This window comes from Triticum aestivum, chromosome 3A (assembly GCF_018294505.1).
Source record: "Triticum aestivum cultivar Chinese Spring chromosome 3A, IWGSC CS RefSeq v2.1, whole genome shotgun sequence".
NCBI lineage: Eukaryota > Viridiplantae > Streptophyta > Magnoliopsida > Poales > Poaceae > Triticum > Triticum aestivum.
The window spans coordinates 562,802,264-562,825,219 of record NC_057800.1 but is presented as its reverse complement, the minus strand read 5'-3'; positions in this window follow the sequence as shown (position 1 = coordinate 562,825,219).

The window sequence follows — 22,956 nt, the reverse complement described above, 5'->3', positions numbered from 1 at the left end:
ACTCACACATCATCGGAGAGGCTATGGTGTTGATGTATAAGCCCTCCGTGATCGATGCCCCCTCCGACAGATCGCCGGAAAAGGCCCTAGATGGGACCTCACGGGTACGGAAGGTTGCGGCGGTGGAGAAGTGGTTTCGTGGCTCCCCCTGATATTTTTACGGTATAAGAGTATATATAGGCGAAAGAAATACGTCGGTGGAGCTCCGTGGGGCCCACGAGGGTGGGGGAGCGCCTACCCCCCTAGGCGCGCCCTCCTATCTCGTGGACGCCTCACGAAGTTTCATACTTCCACTCCAAGTCTCCTGGTTTGTGTCTGTTCCAAGAAAGATCCTCGCGAAGGTTTCATTCCGTTTGGATTCCGTTTGATATTCCTTTTTTGCGAAACACTAAAATAGGCAAAAAAAATAGAAACTGTCACTGGGCCTCCGGTTAATAGGTTTGTCCCAAAAATAATACAAAAGAGCATATTAAAACCCATTAAACATCCAAAACAGATAATATAATAGCATGGAACAATCAAAAATTATAGATACATTGGAGACGTATCACATACCCTAATGTCTATAGGGACTTCGAGCATTGTGGTTGGACCACGAAGGAAGAAGAAGACTATGATCCTAGGGGAAAGGAGGAGACGGCCTCAGATGAAGACGAAGTCCCATTACCTCAACCTGGGGACATGCATGTGGAGTTCAAAAAGTCAAGCCTCCCTGATAGAGCAAAGAAACCTAAGATCGAGTTTATCCCTTTTCGCCTCTTGCAGGAGAACAAACAAGAACTATGCAAAAAGATATTAAGCCTTGAGCAGGAGACCGATGACCTAAGGGAGAAAAATTTTATCCTCAAGCACAAATTAAGGAAGAAGCCTACGTCATCAACAACTCCATCATCACCACCTCCGAAGAAAGAGACATAAACACGTGGGTATGGGACTGCCCTTGGCAACTACCAAGCTTGGGGGAGGTTCCCCGGTATCGTATCACCATCACACTTCTATCTTTACCGTTTTTCTTAGTTCGATCCTTTTGGTTATATCTTGATCTAGTAGAATAAAATTTAGTATGATCTAGCTTTGAGTTTTCGTGTTGATCCTTATCTATATAATCGAGTCTGTGAGCTATATATAATAAAGATTAGTCTTGAGTCGAGGGCTTGGTTATCTTGCTATGATCTTGAGCGGATAAAAGAAAAAAGAAAGAATAAAAAGAAATAAAGAGATCATATTGATCTTTTGGAGAGTAATGTCTTCACATATAAGGAGTATGATGAATAAAAGTTGTTGAGAGTTGACAAACATTGTTTTGGTCATCATTAGAATTAATAGGAAGTAATAAAGAAAGAGAGGTTTTCACATATAAATATACTATCTTGGACATCTTTTATGATTGTGAGCACTCATTAAAATATGACATGCTAAAAAGTTTATGTTGGACAAGGAAGACAACGTAATGGGTTATGTTTTCTTATATCCGAAATAAATTATATTGTCATGGATCATCCAACATGTTGATCTTGCCTTTCCCCCTCATGCTAGCCAAATTCTTTGCACCAAGTAGAGATACTACTTGTGCTTCCAAATATCCTTAAACCCAGTTTTGCCATGAGAGTCCACCATATCTACCTATGAATTGAGTAAGATCCTTCAAGTAAGTCGTCATTGTTGCAAGCAAAAAAATTGCTCTGTAAATATGTATGATCTATTAGTGTGGAGAAAACAAGCTTTATACGATCTTGTGATATGGAAGAAATAAAAGCGACTGACTGCATAATAAAGGTCCCTATCACAAGTGGCAATATAAAGTGACATTCTTTTGCACTAAGATTTTGTGCATCCAACAATAAAAGCACATGACAACCTCTGCTTCCCTCTATGAAGGGCGTATCTTTTTTTGTCTTATACCTTATACGAGATTCATGGTGATCTTCACCTTTCCTTTTTACACTTTATCCTTTGGCAAGCACTATGTGTTGGAAAGATCCTGATATATATATATATATATATATATATATATATATATATATATATATCAAATTGGATGTGGGTTTTCATAAAGCATTATTGTTGACGTCACCCTTGAGGTAAAAGGTTGGGAGGCAAAACTATAAACCCCTATCTTTCTCCGTGTCTGATTAAAACTTCATACCTATAAGTATTGCGTGAGTGTTAGCAATTGTGAAAGACTAAATGATAGTTGAGTATGTGGACTTGCTGAAAAGCTCTTATATTGACTCTTTCCGATGTTATGATAAATTGCAATTGCTTCAATGACTGGGATTATAGTTTGCTAGTTTTTCAATGGAGTTTCTGATTCATACTTCACATTGTGAATAGATTGTTACTTTAGCATAAGAAATCATATGACAATATATATATGTTGCTATTCTAAGAATGACCATGATGCCCTCATGTCCGTATTTTATTTTATCGACACCTCTATCTCTAAACATGTGGACATATTTTTCGATATCGGCTTCCGCTTGAGGACAAGCGAGGTCTAAGCTTTGGGGAGTTGATACGTCCATTTTGCATCATGCTTTTATATCGATATTTATTGCATTACGGGTTGTTGTTACACATTATGTCACAATACTTATGCATTTTCTCTCTTATTTTACAAGGTTTACATGAAGAGGGAGAATGCCGGTAGCTGGAATCCTGGGCTGGAAAAGGAGCAAATATTAGAGACTTATTCTGCACAACTCCAAAAGTCCTGAAACTCTGTGAAAGTTAGTTTTGGAATATATTAAAAATATTGGACGAAGAAACCACCAGAGGGGGCCACCCATTGTCCACGAGGGTGGAGGGTGCGCCCTACCCCCTGGGCGCGCCCCCTGCCTCGTGGGCCACCTGGAAGCCCCCCGATGCCCATCTTATGGTATAAGTGTTGGGGAACGCAGTAATTTCAAAAAAAATTCCTACGCACACGCAAGATCATGGTGATGCATAGCAGCGATAGGGGAGAGTGTTGTCTACGTACCCTCATAGACCATAAGCAGAAACGTTATGACAACGCGGTTGATGTAGTCGTACGTCTTCACGATCGACTGATCCTAGTGCTGAAAGTACGACACCTCCCGATCTGCACACGTTCGGCTCGGTGACGTCCCATGAACTCACGATCCAGCAGAGTGTCGAGGGAGAACTTTGTCAGCACAAAGGCGTGATGATGGTGATGATGATGCTACCGAAACAGGGCTTTGCCTAAGCACCACTACGATATGACCGAGGTGGATTATGGTGGATGGGGGCACCGCACACGGCTAAGAGATCAGTGATCAACTTGTGTGTCTATGGGGTGCCCCCTCCCTGTATATAAAGGAGTGGAGGAGGGGAGGGCCGGCCCTCTCTATGGCGCGTCCTAGGAGTAGGATTCCCTCATTCCCTAGTAGGAGTAGGAGAGAAGGAAGGAGGGGGGGACGGGCCCCCAACCAATTTAGATTGGGCTAGGGGGCGTGCCCTCCACCTTTCCCTTCCTCTCCTCTTTTCCCCTAAGGCCCAATAAGGCCAATATACTCCCCGGGGGGTTCCGGTAACCTCCCGGTACTCCGGTAAATGCCCAAACTCATCCGGAAACATTCCGATGTCCAAACACAGGCTTCCAATGTATCGATCTTTATGTCTCAACCATTCCGAGACTCCTTGTTAGGTCTGTGATCATATCCAGGACTGGGAACTACCTTCGGTACATCAAAACACATAAACTCATAATACCGATCGTCACCGAATGTTAAGCGAGCGGAACCTACGGGTTCGAGAACTATGCAGACATGACCGAGACTCATCTCCGGTCAATAACCAATAACGGAACCTGGATGCTCGTATTGGTTCCTGCATATTCTATGAAGATCCTTATCGGTCAAACCGCATAACAACATACGTTGTTCCCTTTGTCATCGGTATGTTACTTGCCCGAGATTCGATCGTCGGTATCATCATACCTAGTTCAATCTCGTTACTGGGAATTCTCTTTACTTGTTCTGTAATACTTCATCCCACAACAACCTCATTAGTCACATTGCTTGCAAGGCTTATAGTGATGAGCATTACCGAGAGGGCCCAGAGATACCTCTCCGATACATGGAGTGACAAATCCTAATATCGATCTATGCCAACCCAACAAACACCATCGGAGACACCTGTAGAGCATCTTTATAATCACCCAGTTATGTTCTGACGTTTGATAGCACACTAAGTGTTCCTCCGATATTCAGGAGTTGCATAATCTCATAGTCATAGGAACATGTATAAGTCATGAAGAAAGCAATAGCAATAAACTAAACTATCATTATGCTAAGCTAACAGATGGGTCTTGTCCATCACATCATTCTCTAATGGTGTGATCCCGTTCATCAAATGACAACACATGTCCATGGCTAGGAAACTTAACCATCTTTGATTAACGAGCTAGTCAAGTAGAGGCATACTAGGGACACTCTGTTTGTCTATTTATTCACACATGTACTAAGTTTCCGGTTAATACAATTCTAGCATGAATCATAAACATTTATCATGATATAAGGAAATATAAATAACAACTTTATTATTGCCTCTAGGGCATATTTCCTTCAGTCTCCCACTTGCACTAGAGTCAATAATCTAGTTCACATTGTCATGTGATTTAACACCCATAGTTCACATCTTTATGTGATTAGTTCACATCTCCATGTGACTAAACCCAAAGGGTTTACTAGATTCAATAGTCTAGTTCACATCGCTGTGTGATTAACACCCAAAGAGTGATCATGTTTTGCTTGTGAGAGAAATTTAGTCAACGGGTCTGCCGTATGTATTTTGCAAATTTTCTATGTCTACAATGCTTTGCATGGAGCTACTCTAGCTAATTTATCCCACTTTCAATATGTATCTAGATCGAGACTTAGAGTCATCCAGATCGGTGTCAAGGCTTGCATCGACGTAACTCTTTACGACGAACTCTTTGTCACCTCCATAACCGAGAAACATTTCCTTATTCCACTAAGGATATTTTTGGCCGTTGTCCAGTGATCCACTCCTGGATCTGAAGGAAATATGCCCTAGAGGCAATAATAAAGTTGTTATATATATTTCCTTATATCATGATAAATGTTTATTATTCATGCTAGAATTGTATTAACCGGAAACTTAGTACATGTGTGAATATATAGACAAACAGAGTGTCACTAGTTTGCCTCTACTTGACTAGCTCGTTGAGTCAATGATGGTTATGTTTCCTAACCATAGACATGAGTTGTCATTTGATTAACGGGATCACATCATTAGAGAATGATGTGATTGACTTGACCCATCCATTAGCTTAGCACGATGATCGTTTAGTTTGTTGCTATTGCTTTCTTCATGACTTATACACTGTTCCTATGACTATGAGATTATGCAACTCCCGAGTATCGAAGGAACACTTTGTGTGCTACCAAACGTCACAATGTAACTAGGTGATTATAAAGGTGCTCTACAGGTGTCTCCGATGGTGCTTGTTAAGTTGGCATAGATCAAGATTATGATTTGTCACTCCGATTGTCGGAGAGGTATCTCTAGGCCCTCTCGGTAATGCACATCAGTATAAGCCTTGCAAGCATTGTGACTAACGAGTTAGTTGCGGGATGATGTATTACAGAACGAGTAAAGAGACTTGCCGGCAACGAGATTGAACTAGGTATTGTGATACCGATGATCGAATCTTGGGCAAGTAACATACCGATGACAAAGGGAACAATGTATGTTGTTATGCAGTTTGACCAATAAAGATCTTTGTAGAATATGTAGGAACCAATATGAGCATCCAGGTTCCGCTATTGGTTATTGACCAGAGACGAGTCTCGGTCATGTCTACATAGTTCTCGAACCCGTAGGGTCTGCACGCTTAAAGTTTGGTGACGATCGGTATTATAAGTTTATGTGTTTTGATATATCGAAGGTAGTTCAGTGTCCCAGATGTGATCACACACATGACGAGGAGTCTCAAAATGGTTGAGACGTAAAGATTGATATATTGGACGACTATATTCGGACACCGGAAGTGTTCCGGATGATTTCAGAGAAAACCTAAGTGCCGGAGGGGTTATCGGAAGCCCCCAGGGAAGTATTGGGCCTTAGTGGGCCTGAGGGGAGAGAGAGGGCTGCAGCCCAGGAGGTGGAGCGCCCCCTCCCATGGGGAGTCCGAATTGGACTAGGGGAGGGGGTGCAGCCCCTCTTTCCCTCTCCCTCTCTTTCCTTCCCCCTTCCCTCTTCCTAGTTGGACTAGGAAAGGATGAATCCTCTTCCTAGTAGGAAGAGGATTCCTCCTCTCCTTGGGGCGCACCAAGGCTGGCCGGCCTCCCCCTTTGCTCCTTTATATACGGGGGCAGGGGGCACGCAAAGACACACAAGTTGATTGTTCCAAGCCGTGTGTGGTGCCCCCCTCCACCATAGTCCACCTCGATCATATCGTAGTGGTGCCTGCGTCGGTATCAATATCATCACCGTCATCACGCCGTCATGCTGACGGAACTCTCCCGTGAAGCTCTGCTGGATCGGAGTTCATGGGACGTCATCGAGCTGAATGTGTGCTGAACTCGGAGGTGCCGTGCGCTCGGTACTTGGATCGGTCGGATCGTGAAGACGTACGACTACATCAACCACGTTCTCATAACGCTTCTGCTTATGGTCTATGAAGGTACGTGGATGGTACTCTATGCTTGAGTGCTTATGTATGCTATTGTTTGTTTGCGCTAGAATTCCCAGAGTGCACAGCGTGCTACTACGAGTCACTACGTTTTGCAGATCATCAGCAAGGTAAGTAACACTTTGATCATATACCTTTTACCCAGTATTTATGCATTAGTTTCAACCCTCAAACATTGCATGAGTAGGATCTCTTAACTTGTGGGTTTGGGAAGTAAATCATGAGGTAGAACCTATTACCCTTTTTATTATCAAACCCTGGGAGTTACTTCTACGTTATGCTACTTATTGCCATGCTATGCTCGTAGACATGGATTGGGTTTGAGTGTATCCATCACAAATGTGAGATTATTGATTAATGGTTTACTTAAGGTGGCTACTTAAACACACATCTAGGTGGATTGGTTGCGGGCACCTGGGGATATACCAGTGCTATCCTTTTTGATTCCCCACCCAGGCTCAAAGGGATCAAAAGATTATTCATGCTATAAATTTCCGTGTGCGGCCAAAAGCCATTATGGGCTCTAGCATAGTTGAGTAAGTTGTGGGAAACCTTTCCATGATGGGCTAGCAGATGTAGGGGATTGTAGGTGTACCGGCCTATCTATTGATTAAGGGGACCTCTTCGGAAAGACTGTGTCTCCGTCATCCGTTTCTCAAACACCATGCAGTGCGAGAAATACAATGGAGGAGATTGAATCTTGTGGGGAAAAGTGCACAAACCTCTGCAGAGTGTACAAACTAATCATGATTAGCCGTGTCCCTGGTTATGGACATCTTGAGTATCTGGTTCTTGGATTATCATGTGGATCTCATCACTCTAAATTAATTTGTTTGGATGTTAATTACTTTTAATTGGGATTGAGATGGGGATTTGCCATTCTCAATGTTTTCAACCACCATGATAGTTAAATAAAATATATTCCTTTGTTGTAGGGAAAAATTGGCTTTTCGCAAAAACATTATACCCATAGAGCCTCCACCGGCCATATATGCATGTAGTGATAGCATTTACTTGTTCATTGCTCTACTGTGTTATCTTGCCAGCATATTCCATGTATTGACCCGTTTCGGGCTACAACATGTCATGTTGCAGAATTTTCAGATGAAGAGTAAGGTGCACTAGGTCATTTTTCGTGCACTCAGCTATGCCGTTGGAGTTGATGGACTCACTTTATCTACCAAGCCTTCCGTTGTTATCTTACTTAGATGGCCTTAAGCCATACTTATTGTAATAAGTTCTCTTTTGAGACATTCGATTTTATAAGTGTGTGATTGCTACTCTGTCCCTCTCCCTCTCTTTCCTTCCCCCTTCCCTCTTCCTAGTTGGACTAGCAAAGGATCGATCCTCTTCCTAGTAGGAAGGGGATTCCTCCTCTCCTTGGGGCGCACCAAGGCTGGCCGGCCTCCCCCTTTGCTCCTTTATATACGGGGGAGGGGGGCACCCAAAGACACACAAGTTGATTGTTCCAAGCCGTGTCTGGTGCCCCCCTCCACCATAATCCACGTCAATCATATCGTAGTAGTGCTTAGACGAAGCCCTGCATCGGTAGCAACATCATCACCTTCATCACGCCGTCGTGCTAACGGAACTCTCCCGTGAAGCTCTGCTGGATCGGAGTTCGTGGGACGTCATCGAGATGAACGTGTGCTGAACTCGGAGGTGTCGTGCATTCGGTACTTGGATCAGTCGGATCGTGAAGACGTACGACTACATCAACCGCGTTCTCATAACGCTTCCGCCTACGGTCTATGAGGGTACGTGGACGGTACTCTCCCCTCTCGTTGCTATGCATCACCATGATCTTGCGTGTGCGTAGGAATTTTTTTTGAAATTATTACGTTCCCCAACATTGGTATCAGAGCCAGGTTTATGCGTAGATGTCATATGCACGAGTAGAAGACAAAGGAGTTGTGGGCGTAGGTACATACATATTGCTTGCCGTCACTAGTTGATTCTTGATTCAGCGGCATTGTTGGATGAAGCGGCCTAGATCGAGATTACGCGTACGCTTACGCGAGACTGGTTCTACCGACGTGCTTCGCACACAGGTGGCTAGTGGGTGTCTGTTTCTCCAACTTTAGTTGAATCGGATTCAATGAACATGGTTCTTTCTGAAGATCAAAAAGCAATCACTATACCGCGTTGTGGTTTTTGATGCGTAGGTAAGAACGGTTCTTTCTCAGCCCGTAGCAGCCACGTAAAACTTGCAACAACAAATTAGAGGACGTCTAACTTGTTTTTGCAGGGCATGTTGTGATGTGATATTGTCAATACATGATGCTAAATTTTATTGTATGAGATGATCATGTTTTGTAACACAGTTACCGGCAACTAGCAGGAGCCATATGGTTGTCGCTTTATTGTATGAAATGCAATCGCCATGTAATTGCTTTACTTTATCACTAAGCGGTAGCGATAGTCGTGGAGGCAATATTTGGCGTGACGACAACTATGCTTCAATGAAGATCAAGGTGTCAATCCGGTGACGATGGTGATCATGATGGTGCTTTGGAGATGGAGATCACAGGCACAAGATAATGATGGCCATATCATATCACTTATATTGATTGCACGTGATGTTTATCTTTTATGCATATTATTTTGCTTAGATCGACGGTAGCATTATAAGATGATCTCTCACTAAATTTCAAGGTATAAGTGTTCTCCCTAAGTTTGCACCGTTGCGAAAGTTCGTCGTGCTGAGACACCACGTGATGATCGGGTGTGATAAGCTCTACGTTCACATACAACGGGTGCAAGCCAGTTTTGCAAACACAGAATACTCGGGTTAAACTTGACGACCCTAGCATATGCAGATATGGCCTCAGAACACTGAGACCAAAAGGTCGAGTGTGAATCATATAGTAGATATGATCAACATAGTGATGTTCACCATTGAAAACTACTCCATCTCACATGATGATCGGACATGGTTTAGTTGATATGGATCACGTGATCACTTAGATGATTAGTGGGATGTCTGTCTAAGTGGGAGTTCTTAAGTAATATGATTAATTGAACTTTATTTTATCATGAACTTAGTACCTCATAGTATTTTGCATGTCTATGTTGTTGTAGATAGATGGCCCGTGCTGTTGTTCCATTGAATTTTAACGCGTTCCTAGAGAAAGAAAAGTTGAAATATGATGGTAGCAATTACACGGACTAGGTCTGTAACTTCAGGATTATCCTCATTGTTGCACAAAAGAATTACGTCCTGGAAGCACCGCTAGGTGCCAAACCCGCTACAGGAGCAACGCCAGATGTTATGAACGTCTGGTAGAGCAAAGCTGATGACTACTCGATAGTTTAGTGTGCCATGCTTTACGGCTTAGAACCGGGACTTCAACGATGTTTTGAACGTCATGGAGCATATGAGATGTCCAGGAGTTGAAGTTAATATTTCAGGCAAATGCCCGTATTGAGAGATATGAAGTCTCCAATAAGTTCTATAGTTGCAAGATGGAGGAGAATAGTTCTATCAGTGAACATATACTCAGAATGTCTGGGTACCACAACCACTTGACTCAACTAGGAGTTAATCTTCCTGATGATAGTGTCATTGATAGAGTTCTTCAATCACTGCCACCAAGCTACAAGAGCTTCGTGATGAACTATAATATGCAAGGGATGGATAAGACGATTCCCGAGCTCTTCGCAATGCTAAAGGCTACGGAGGTAGAAATCAAAAAGGAGCATCAAGTGTTGATGGTCAACAAGACCACCAGTTTCAAGAAAAAGGGTACAGGGAGGAAGGGGAACTTCAAGAAGAATGGCAAGCCAGTTGCTTCTCAAGTGAAGAAGCCCAAGTCTGGACCTAAGCCTAAGACTGAGTGCTTCTACTGCAAAGGGACTGGTCACTGGAAGCGGAACTGCCCCAAGTATTTGGCGGATAAGAAGGATGGCAAGGTGAACAAAGGTATATGCGATATACATGTTATTGATGTGTACCTTACTAATGCTCGCAGTAGTGCCTGGGTATTTGACACTGGTTCAGTTGCTAACATTTGCAACTCGAAACAGGGACTACGGATTAAGCGAAGACTGGCTAAGGACGAGGTGACGATACGCGTGGGAAATGGTTCCAAAGTCGATGTGATCGCAGTCGGCACGCTACCTCTACATCTACCTTCAGGATTAGTTTTAAACCTAAATAATTGTTATTTGGTGCCAGCGTTGAGCATGAACATTATATCTGGATCTTGTTTGATGCGAAATGGTTATTCATTTAAATCTGAGAATAATGGTTGTTCTATTTATATGAGTAATATCTTTTATGGTCATGCACCCTTGAAGAGTGGTCTATTTTTGATGAATCTCGATAGTAGTGATACACATATTCATAATATTGAAGCTAGAAGATGCAGAGTTGATAGTGATAGTGCAAATTATTTGTGGCACTGCCATTTAGGTCATATTGGTGTAAAGCGCATGAAGAAACTCCATCCTGATGGACTTTTGGAATCACTTGATTATGAATCACTTGGTACTTGCGAACCATGCCTCATGGGCAAGATGACTAAAACACTGTTCTTCGGAACTATGGAGCGAGCAACAGATTTGTTGGAAATCATACATACTGATGTATGTGGTCCGATGAATATTGAGGCTCAAGGCGGGTATCGTTATTTTCTCACCTTCACAGATGATTTGAGCAGATGTGGGTATATCTACTTGATGAAACATAATACAGAAACATTTGAAAAGTTCAAAGAATTTCAGAGTGAAGTGGAAAATCATTGTAACAAGAAAATAAAATTTCTATGATCCGATCGTGGAGGAGAATATTTGAGTTACGAGTTTGGTCTTCATTTGAGACAATGCCGAATAGTTTTGCAACTCACGCCACCTGGAACACCACAGCGTAATGGTGTGTCCGAACATCGTAATCGTACTTTACTAGATATGGTGCGATCTATGATGTCTCTTACTGATTTACCGCTATTGTTTTGGGGTTATGCTTTAGAGACGGCTGCATTTACGTTAAATAGGGCACCATCTAAATCTGTTGAGACAACACCTCATGAATTGTGGTTTGGCAAGAAACAAAAGTTGTCGTTTCTTAAAGTTTGGGGCTGTGATGCTTATGTGAAAAAGCTTCAACCTGATAAGCTCGAACCCAAATCGGAGAAATGTGTCTTCATAGGATACCCAAAGTAGACTGTTGGGTACACCTTCTATCACAGATCCGAAGGCAAGACATTTGTTGCTAAGAATGGACCCTTTCTAGAGAAGGAGTTTCTCTCGAAAGAAGTGAGTGGGAGGAAAGTAGAACTTGATGAGGTAACTGTACCTGCTCCCTTATTGGAAAGTAGTTCGTCACAGAAATCTGTTCCTGTGACTCCTACACTAATCAGTGAGTGTCGGTGTCAAAACCGGCGGATCTCGGGTAGAGGGTCCCGAACTGTGCGTCTAAGGCGGATGGTAACAAGAGGCAGGGGACACGATGTTTACTCAAGTTCGGGCCCTCTTGATGGAGGTAATACCCTACGTCCTGCTTGATTGTTCTTGATGATATGAGTATATTACAAGAGTTGATCTACCACGAGATCATAGAGGCTAAACCCTAGAAGCTAGCCTATGGTATGATTGTATGTTGTCCTACGGACTAAACCCTCCAGTTTATATATACACCGGAGGGGGCTAGGGTTACACAAGGGAGGAGATATACATATATGTATTTCCTAGCTTGCCTTCCACGCCAAGGAGAGTCCCATCCGGACACGAGACGAAGTCTTCAATCTTGTATCCTCATAGTCCAACAGTCTGGCTAAAGGATATAGTCCGGCTGTCTGGAGACCCCCTAATCCAGGACTCCCTCAGTAGCCCCTGAACCAGGCTTCAATGACGATGAGTCCAGCGCGCAATATTGTCTTCGGCATTGCAAGGCGGGTTCCTCCTCCGAATACTCCATGGAAGAGTTTGAACACAAGGATAGTGTTCGGCCCTGAAAAATAAGTTCCACATACCACTGCAGAGAGAATAATATTTCCACAAATCTGATCTGCTGACACATTTTGACAGCATGACATCACGCCACGGCCCGGTCATTATTTGAACCATTTTTCTCAACTAGCACCGCACATATCGCGAGGCGGATTTCTTGACACGTCTTGTCAAAGCAGAGATCGTGTTCCCCTTATCACGGGATTCTCATCAATAGGACGTGGGTAACCCAACCGTGCCTGTTGGTATGACGCCTAGATCTTAGGCAAGTCCAAAACGGCCACGAGGAGGACGCTTGATATTCACCCCCTTTATAACGAGGACAAGGCCTTTTCTTTTTCCCTCTCGTGCTCAATCGAATCCTTCCCCCGCCTCAAGTTCTAACACCCAAAGCTCAAGTCAGGCGCTTCGGACCTTCAACTATGTCCGGATCCAACCTTCAAGGTCGGTGGATGCCCTCCTCTGTAACAGAGAGGACATCAAGAAGTTGAGAGAAGCCAGATATCTGACCGCCGAAATTTCACATAGGCTACCTGCCCGAGGGCAGGTCGTCCCTACTCCCGAACCCACCGAGAGCATCGTGTTCATTTCCCACTTCCTCCGAGGACTAGGCCTCGCTCTGGATCCCTTTGTCAGGGGTCTTATGTTCTATTATGGGCTGGATTTCCATGATCTGGCCCCAGACTCCCTTCTTCACATCTCGTCATTTATTGTCATATGTGAGGCCTTCCTCCGCATTACCCCTCACTTCGGCCTGTGGCTCAAGACCTTCGATGTGAAACCGAAGACGATCGAGGGGCAGCATGCAGAGTGTGGAGGTGCTTTAATAAGCAAAATCGCTGATGCTCCATGGCCAAAGGGTTCCTTCGCAGAGGTGTCAGGATTGTGGTAGCGGGAGTGGTTTTACATCACAACTCCCTGAAGTGCCAAGTTGGTAGCCGCCCCCACCTTTTGCTCGGGCCCCCACCGCAACTGATGTCATGGACGTGCCAATACTGCAGAGCCGTATCCGAGATCTCTTTGAGAGAGATTTTAGTCTAGTTATGGTAATGCAAGTTACGCTAGTTCATCGAGTCCAGCCTTGCAAACGCCGGCCCCTCCGTATGTGGGAATTCAACCCGGAAGGACCGCGAGCTATTCAACATTTCCTCGCATGACACTCAAAGAGATGTATAAATCGTTCTTTGGACCCCAAATAAAGTGTCCGAACACCTCCGAGGATGTGGGTTTGAGCTGCAACCGCCCTGCTACCCAAGTAAGTAATCCCATGACCAAACCCGCCATCCTTTTATTTATCATGGAGTCATTCTAAAGAGTCGCTCTTTGATCAGGACTAGATAACAAAGGCGAAGATGATCAGGTGTTCGGCCCCCCTTCCTGAGGGTTTGGACAATCTGGTACTGGACAAGATGCTCGAGCCGGTGCCTTATCTAATGCCCTCAAAGAAAGATGAAGGGGGGATGGCCTCACCCGATACTCATTCCAACCGGGGGAATGAGCGCCTTTGCGAGGGAGGATAACCAGGGGGAAGAATCTGATATTCTCTCTCCCCGGGGAAGAAAGAGGACTACCTCTGAAGATCCGGAAACCAAGGTTTCCAAACAGGAGAAGAAATCTTTGCTAGAGGGTCCTGCCTCGGAGGGTATTCTCACCGCACCATGTCTGCGCGAGGATCATCCCTCTACCGAGCTGTAAGTAATCGAAAAGTACTTAATAGTGAAAATATCCTACCTTACTTCCGAAGACAATGACCAAGGCTTATAAATTGTAATCCGGATCGTAGCCCTTCTCGACAGAGTTCGTCTTCGGGGGATCTCCTTCCGGAGATGATGGAGAGCGAAACGCCTCCCCCTGACACCCCGCCTCTGGAGGCGGGCGACCCTGAAGTTTCGTCGCGGAGGATATCTCCGGATCCGCCAAGGCCAGAGGATAACCCTTTGGCTACCCGGAATCCCTAGTATCCGGCTTCTAAGGAGAGTGACAGCAAGGGTCCAGAACCGTACAGTGTGCGGTCGAACGTGCTGAAGGATCTTCTGGGGCAAGCGGCCGTCTTGGAAGCGCATCATACACTAATGGGTATGGTAATTGAAAGGATTTCATCCGCTGAAAGCGGTTTGCACGAAGCCTTTATGAGTCTGCTGAAGGGCTTTGAGGTACGAGAAATAGTGTATGTTTTTGATAGTACCACACACATTAGGTGTGCCCTATGCAGATAGTAGCCCCTGAGACTCTGGTTGTCGTCGAGAACGGCGGCAACCTGAGGATCATATTCCCGGGTAATAATCCGACTGCCTTTATGTGCAGGTGGCTGAGGCTACGGTGGCTAGCCGAACTGATGGGTTTACCAACCTAAAGCGGCAACTTGATGCGGCCGATGCCGATATCGTGCATGTCAACCAGCGGCTTGACAAGGCACAGGGTCAGTGATTTCTCTGGTGATCGTCACATAATAAGAGGAGCATGATGCCGGTATCTTTAATATGTTGTGACTGCAGATGGAGCTGCCACCATCGAGATCCTTCATGCGGAGCAGGCCCAAGCCAAGGAGCAAGCAAGGAGTAGCAATGCGGCCACTCTAAAGGCGTCCGAAGATTTAAGGGCCGAACAGGCCGCGCATTGCGAGAGCAAGGAAAGAATAGCCAAAATGGCTGTAGAATTAAAAGATGCCGCTGACCGTTACCAGCTTCTTGAATAAGAAAGCCAAGCAAGGGTGACGGACCTGGAGAAGGCCCTGGTAGCTACCAAGGAAGCCCGCTCCAAAATTAGAGCGGCCGAGGAGGTGCTGCATCAAGCTACAGATATCGTGTCTGGGAAGCCCTTCTTGTCGCGGACTAAATTCGGAGATCCGAAGTATGCTCCTCTTGACCGACTATGGAGTTCTACGGACGCCTACGTGGATTTGGCTGCAAGTGCTGCCGATGCGGCCGAGTACTTCAAGGATCAGAAAGATCACGAAGTGGAGAAGCTGTTCTGGTCACAATTTCATGCTCCAGTCCGTTCGCTGCTGTTGAATGAGCGAATGGCCGAGTGGGCCGAGCTCCATAGGTTGTCTGGACTTGCCATGAGGTCCATTGTGGATCATCTGTGGTCGGGAGGGCCAAGGCCGAATAGCTACTTTAGTTTAGTGCAACAATTCCTTGGTGTTGTGCCACGCATCGATGTTGTAGAGAGATCAGCGTGCATAGAGGGTGCGCGGATGGCCTTTGCCCATGTTAAGACATGCTGGGTGGAGATGGAGGCCGCCACTGTTGTGACACAGGGTTCGGCCGTAGGCCGAGTTGCTGCCGAGCACTACTTTGAAGAAGTTCTTGAAGGCGCTCGTTCGATAGAGGCGCGGTGCTCGAAGAATATTATGTTCTAGTAACATGTACCCCCATTGTAGAAACAATGTTTATTGAATTATCAAGGCTGTATTTATAATTTTGCCCAAAAGTACTATGATGCCTCTTGTGTGACCGTTTATGTATATATGTATATAACCTGAAAGTTTGCAGTCGTCGGCTTCCGCCCCCACGCATATAATGCAGGGGTGTTCGCAGAAAGGCATATCCACACTTGATCCAACATCTTCGTCCGTTAAGGAGGTGATAGCGCAGCGAACGAGGCAATCGGACTATATTACTTTAACACTTTCACTTAGCCATAGGATTTTGACGGTGGGGCTACTATATAGCCCCTGGTACTTCTGTGCTCATCCGTATACGGGGCGCGTGCGTACCTGACCGAGAAACGGCCCTTTGTTAATGCGAAGGAATGCCAAAGATTCCACTAAGTCATCGAGTGGTTGACCAGTCTCTCGCTATACCATGACAGTCAGTTTTTGGCTTTCTCTACTGAGGTGCTCATCTGGACGAACGAGGGCACAATCGCAGTAGTTCTCCCAGTGCTACCTTCGCCGATATAACGGAACGTAAGGTACCAAAACATGGGAGCCGGGCAAACCCAACATTTGACCAAAGACATGATTCAGAGCTGATGCATATAGGGCCAAACTCGCGACGCCGAACACTCCCTAAGGTGTTCGGTCTTTATAATATATACTAGGCTAAACAATGCCCTCAATAATAGACCCCATGTGTCCAGGTACGTGCAATATCCTGATGTGGCCACATGCCAATAACGTCAGCATCCTTCTCGGTTGTGTGGAGTATCCGGAGGATGAGAGCAACAAGAGATAGTAAAAAAGGTTTACGTAGGGTCATAATCTAAAAAGAAACCTTTGGGCGGGTCCCTGCTGCACGTCTGCGCCTGTGTCTCCGTTGTGCCGTGTCCTGGACAGGTGTAGCACGATTGTCATCTGTAAAAGGAAAGAACTTAGGTGAAAGTTGTCGTGCCAAAAAACAGAAGAATTGGTTATTATCAATGAACTATCAAAATTCAAGAGAAGTCAAGTTGAGCCGGGCTGGCCCTGATTACACGCGGGAAGCCCTTGGTATCATCTTTGAGGGTTTGATCATCAAACCAATCTCATGTATATGTGATGGAACGCCGGACTCGTCTAACCGTGTTCATGGTCTTGACGACCTGCCATTTTTTCTGGTTGGTGAGGCCGTCTAGTTCGCGGCTGTTAGAGCCGTCGCATCCTCTTCCGTACATAAGAAACATTCGTTTTTCCACTAACTGTGATGATGCCACATGGACCGGGCATTTTTAGCTTAAGAAAAGCATAATGCGGTATTGCGTTAAAATAAGCGAAAGCCGTTCTTCCGAGTAGTGCTTGATAACCACTTCGGAATGGAGCGACATGGAAAGTTAACCTTTCGCTTCGGAAGTTATCGGGAGAACCGAATACCACCTCTAGCAGTAGAGAGCCCGTACAGCGGGTCTCTTGGCCTGGTATTACTCCCTTGAAGGAAGTGTTACTGTGTCTTTTTTGTGTCGGGTCTATCCCCATTTTGCGGACTGTGTCCTGATATATCAGATTTAGATCACTGTCGCCGTCCATGAGGACTCGTGTAAGATGGTACACGTTTATTATTGGGTCTAAAACCAAGGCCGCCAGTCCTTCGTGCCAGATATTTGTCGCGTGATCCCTACGATCAAAAGTGATCGGGCAGGCCAACCAGGGGTTGATCCTAGGGGTGACGGGCTCTATGGCGCGTATGTCTCGGAGTGCATGCACTACAAAAAAATACACTTCCGTGATGATACGTGTTTGTCACAGTAGGTCGCGTTTTTTTCATGCATGTACATCCATGACAAATTTATGACAGAATCAAGATAGTCATACATGTGCTGTCGTAGAAGTGTTCCATGACATTACCAAAATTATCATCACGGAAGTGTCCACTTCCATGACGATAAATCGCATATCATAGAAGTGCTTTCATCAAGGGTGACCGACACGTGGCATCCACCGTAACGGAACGCCGTTAAGCTATCGAGTCGGTTTTGGATCCGATAACCCGTTAACAGCCCCGACCAATGGGAATTTTCCACGTGTAAAATCATCATTCGCTGGAGGAGACACGTGTCAGTTCTGCGTTGGCACAGGTGTCACTCATCCAATGGGCGAGACGCGCCTATGATATGTTTACACATGGACCGGGCCATCAAGTTTTAATGGGCCGGCCCAACTGAAGACCCACAAGATTTTGCGGACCATAATGGGCCGGCCCAGCTAAAGGCCCACGAGATTTTGTGGACCATAATGGGTTGGCCCAGCTAAAGGCCCACAAGATTTTGTGGGCCATAATGGGCCGGCCCAGGTAAAGGCCCACAAGATTTTCGTGTGCGATAATGGGCCGCCCCAGGTAAAGGCCCACAAGATTCTTGCGGATCATAATGGGCCGGCCAGCTAAAGGCCCATGAGATTTCGCCGACATTAATGGGCCGGCCCAACTGTAGGCCCACAAGATTTTGAGGACCCTAGTTGGCCGGCCCATTAACTAGCTGCCATGTTTTGGGCCAAATGTCGGCCCATATTTGACCAGGTCCATTAATGACCTGCCATGCTCCGGGCCTAATAGTGGCCCATATGAGATCCGGCCCGTTAAAAGCCTACCATGTTCTGGCGTAAATTATGGCCTAGATCAGGTCCGGCCCTTTAAGAGGCTTTGGGCTCAATTATGGCCCATATCAGATTCGGCACATCAACTGGACATTATGCTTTTGGGCCCACTTGCTAAAGTCCCACTTAGTAATTCGGCCTGGTATTAGTTTTGGCCTGTTAAGGGCCCGTTTAACATTTCAGCCCTATATTAATTTCGTCCTGTTAAAAGCCCGTCATATAGTTGGGCCTAACTATGGCCCGGTTTGCATCCGGCCTGCTCGTAGCCGATATCTGATTGGGCCAAACAAGGACCGAGACAATTTTGGCCTGTTAAAAGCCCGTGATTTGATTCGCACAATCATGGGCTGGGGTTCATTTCGGGATGCTGCCGGCCCGTGAGCTGTTTAGCACATTTCAGGCCCAATCTACATCGTGATTGCATGACGGACCGATTATGTACCGTAATTTTACGGCTTGGCCGGTTTACTACGAAGACAGGATATATATATATATACAGTAAAATAACTGCAGCATCGTGAATAAGAAAAAACCTAGACTATACAATAAAGAAATTACGGCATATTACATCCACTGGGCATCAAAGTTCACCACTATGATAATAAAGCACAAGCAGACAACAGATTACATACACTGGGCATCAAAGATCGCCACCAGTGAAAATAAACACTCCAACAAAATAATATACAAAACTAACAGCACTTCAATAGAGTTCAAGAAAGGTTAGCCCTGCTGGGGAGCAAGTAGCTGAGCAAGATGATGAGACTGCGCTTGTTCAACGCTTATATCTTCCTGACTCTCAAAGATAAACAAGCAGACAGATGACAGGTTTTGCACATAAAAGTATCAGTGCTGACAATTCATCACATTTCTTACTGATGAATAAAGTGACTGTTAGAACCCTGATTCTAAGTCACACCGATCTAGCCTGTAACACCTCATATCACTTTGCGGCCTCATGCACGGTATTCCCACGGGTGTCGCCTTACCATGGCCCGGGACCGTTTGCGCCTTTTGGCTCACGTATGTGATAGTGTCGCTAGCATCCATATGACAGAGAACCCGGGCCGACATGACTAGTCGTGAACCCAAAGTGGCACTAACTTACGGGGACAGGCATACATGAATCAACATGGAGCATGTCGGTCAGCAGCGTGCGAATTCGGGCTGTAGCACTGGGCTAACAGGACTCCGGGAACCCGGGCTGTAGTAGGCTAGGCAGGACTCCGGATGTCACCGCGTGACATTTCCCTGAAGGGACAGACACAAGAACGAAGTGAATCACATGCCGGCCAGTCAAGTGTTCCGGAGCAGTAGTGCTGGGCTAGCAGGACTCCGGTGAACCGGGCTGTAGCGGACTACTATGGCTCATGGAAGCACAAGACTACAGTTCCCCATAAGAGAGGCTACCAAGGATAAACAACTAGGTTGTCGGATCCCACACATACCAAGCATTTCAATCATACGCACAATATGCTCGATATGTGTAAATACAACATGGCATCACAACATAACTCTACGACTCAAGTATTTATTCATTAGGCTCCGAGGAGACAGATATTACAAACATGGGTCTCATGACCCAACATACAGAGCATACAAGTCAAAGCACATGCGGAAGCTTAACATGTCTGAGTACAAACATCTACAAATGGAAAAGGCTGAGAAGCCTGACTATCTACAAGACCCTCCCAAGGTACAAGATCATAGCTGAGGTAACAAGCTAAATGTCGAAGTCCACGCGGAACTACTAGCGAGACTGACGTCTCTCTGCAAAAGCATAAAATAGGCAAACGTGAGTACAAATGTACCTAGCAAGACTTACATCAGAACTATCTACATATGCATCGGTATCAACAAAGGGGGTGGTGGAGTTTAACTGCAACAAGCCAGCTTTGAATCAGTGGCTAACCTGAACTACGACTGCAAGTAACTCTTTTGAGGTGGCGCACACGAGTCCCCAAATTCACCATACCAATACACCACTATGGATCCACTCCCATTCCCCTATGAGAACGCCATGCATAAGACTCACGCTTATCTTGCGCATTTTAGAGTATCCACTTTCAGTTGTCTATGAACTATGCAAGGGGTCCAAGTTTCCATATCCGAGGAATCCGGCTATTCGAATAGATAATGATAACCCTGCAAGGGTGTACTTCTTCACACACGCTCTCGCCACTTATCGCCCTGTACACGTCATGTACCTCGGCAACCTTAAAGCGGAAGCCGGGCAAGGGAGTCGGCCATGACCTGACTAACCAACAAATCTCTCGTCTAGGTTTATCGCCTATTCGGGATCCATCCGCAAGGAGATCCGGCCGGGGTGTCGCTCACGGCCCCAAACGATGTGTGCAGGGTTCCCAAGCCCACCATCCGGGTGCCACTTGGTACACCATGCCACTGTGCCTAGTCTGTCCCAAGCCCACCTGTACCGGGTGCCACTTGGTAGACTACTAACACTACCTACAAACACCAGAAACTAGTTGCAACTCCTAGACAGAGATCGAGTTGATTAATAAGCCGAGAGGGGCCGAGTTACCGGAACCCAATGTGTGGTAGTAACTGTTCATGGATCACAAACACAGAACTCAGTTCCTGAGGACGACTGCAATGAGACAACCCACCATGTACTCCTACATGGCCTCTCACCGCTACCTTTACCAAATCGTGCTCACACACTTAGCTCTCAACGGTAGGACATGTTCACCATGTTCCAATTCATTCCTGATGAATCAGACCTGACTCAACTCTAAGCAGTAGCAGGCATGACAACAAGCATGAATGAGTAGGCACATCAGGGCTCAAACAATTCCTACTCATGCTAGTGGGTTTCATCTATTTACTGTGGCAATGACAGGTCATGCAGAGGAAAGGGGTTCAGCTACTGCAGCATGTAACAGTTGAAACGGTGTTGTCCTAATGCAGCAAAAGAGAGCAGGACCGAGAGAGTGGGATTGTATCGGAATGAACAAGGGGGTTTCGCTTGCCTGGCACTTCTGAAGATAGTATATCTCTTCATTGTTGTCATCGAACTCATCGTCGGAACGCGTCTATCAAGAGGGGGCAATTACCTGCAACTGAGAAAGAAACACAATCAATGCAATGCAACAACATGATGCATGAATTTGACATGGCGACACGCTGTGGTTTGAGCTAATGCAACTAGCAACAATTTAAATGAAGTTGGTTTGAACCCTAGGTTCAAATTCAAACTCCATATGTGAAGGTTTAAATGCCATTTATATGATTTAGCCTAAACAGCAGCCATAAGTTATGCTAACATGCATGAAAATGGTACAGATGGATAGATTGGATTTTTCTGATCATTTTTCATATATAATTTATCTCATTTGGAGTTACGGTTGAATTTCTATGAATTTTAGAAGTTTAGAGCATTCTCTGAAATTTATAAATCATTTCTGATTTATTTTAATTCCAGAAAACAAATACTGCGTCAGCATTAAGTAAGCATGACGTCAGCAAGTCAACTGCGGCTGACTGGGGCCAAACCTGACCAGTGGGGCCCACTGGTCAGTGACCCATTAATTAACCCCGGTCAAAACCCGTGCTGACAGGGTTTGACCCAGTAGTAGGGCCTGCTGTCAGTGGCAGTGAGGTGGCTAATGGTGGGGATTAATCCTAATGACCGTGCCACGTCAGCAGCCACCGGAGTTTCGCCGGTGGAGACCAAATCCGACGACGGAAATGCCACGGGAAAACACTACAGGGGATGGTTTCGGGCGTGGTTTGCGGCTTTGGGTTGCTGGGCTTCGCGCGCATCCAGGGGTGGCAGAAGATCGAGCTGGGGTGGCCGGAGTTCACCAGAATGGAGCTTGCGGCGGTGCCGGAGTTCGGCCCCGAGCGGCGCGGGGTGCTGGGGTGCAAGTCAGGAGCTGCGAACGGCGGCGTTGGGTTCGTGGGGACCCGCTGAGCTCACGGCAGTGCTCAAGTGCGAGTTGTGGCCGCGGTTACCACGGTGGCACCATGGATGGCGGCGGTGAGCTTCGGGCTCGATGGATATGATGACTACAGCGGCCCTACAAGGAAAAGGAGAGGGGGAATCGGTTCAGGGGCTCATGGGGATCACACAGGCAAGGTCAGTGAGCTCGGGGAAGCACGGACGGCGGCGAATCGACGATGAGGTTGCCGGTGGCCGGAGGTTGAAGATGAGCTTGAGGACGACGCTGCAGGGCTCCCACGGTCAAACTGTTGGTGTATACGATTCAGGAGAGGACGGCGGTTCTTCTGGATGCATCGACAAGGCGAGGGGGGGCGGTGGCCGTGATGGCAGTGGACGGCGGCGACGAGCTCCGCTGGGTGGCTGCGTGCGAGA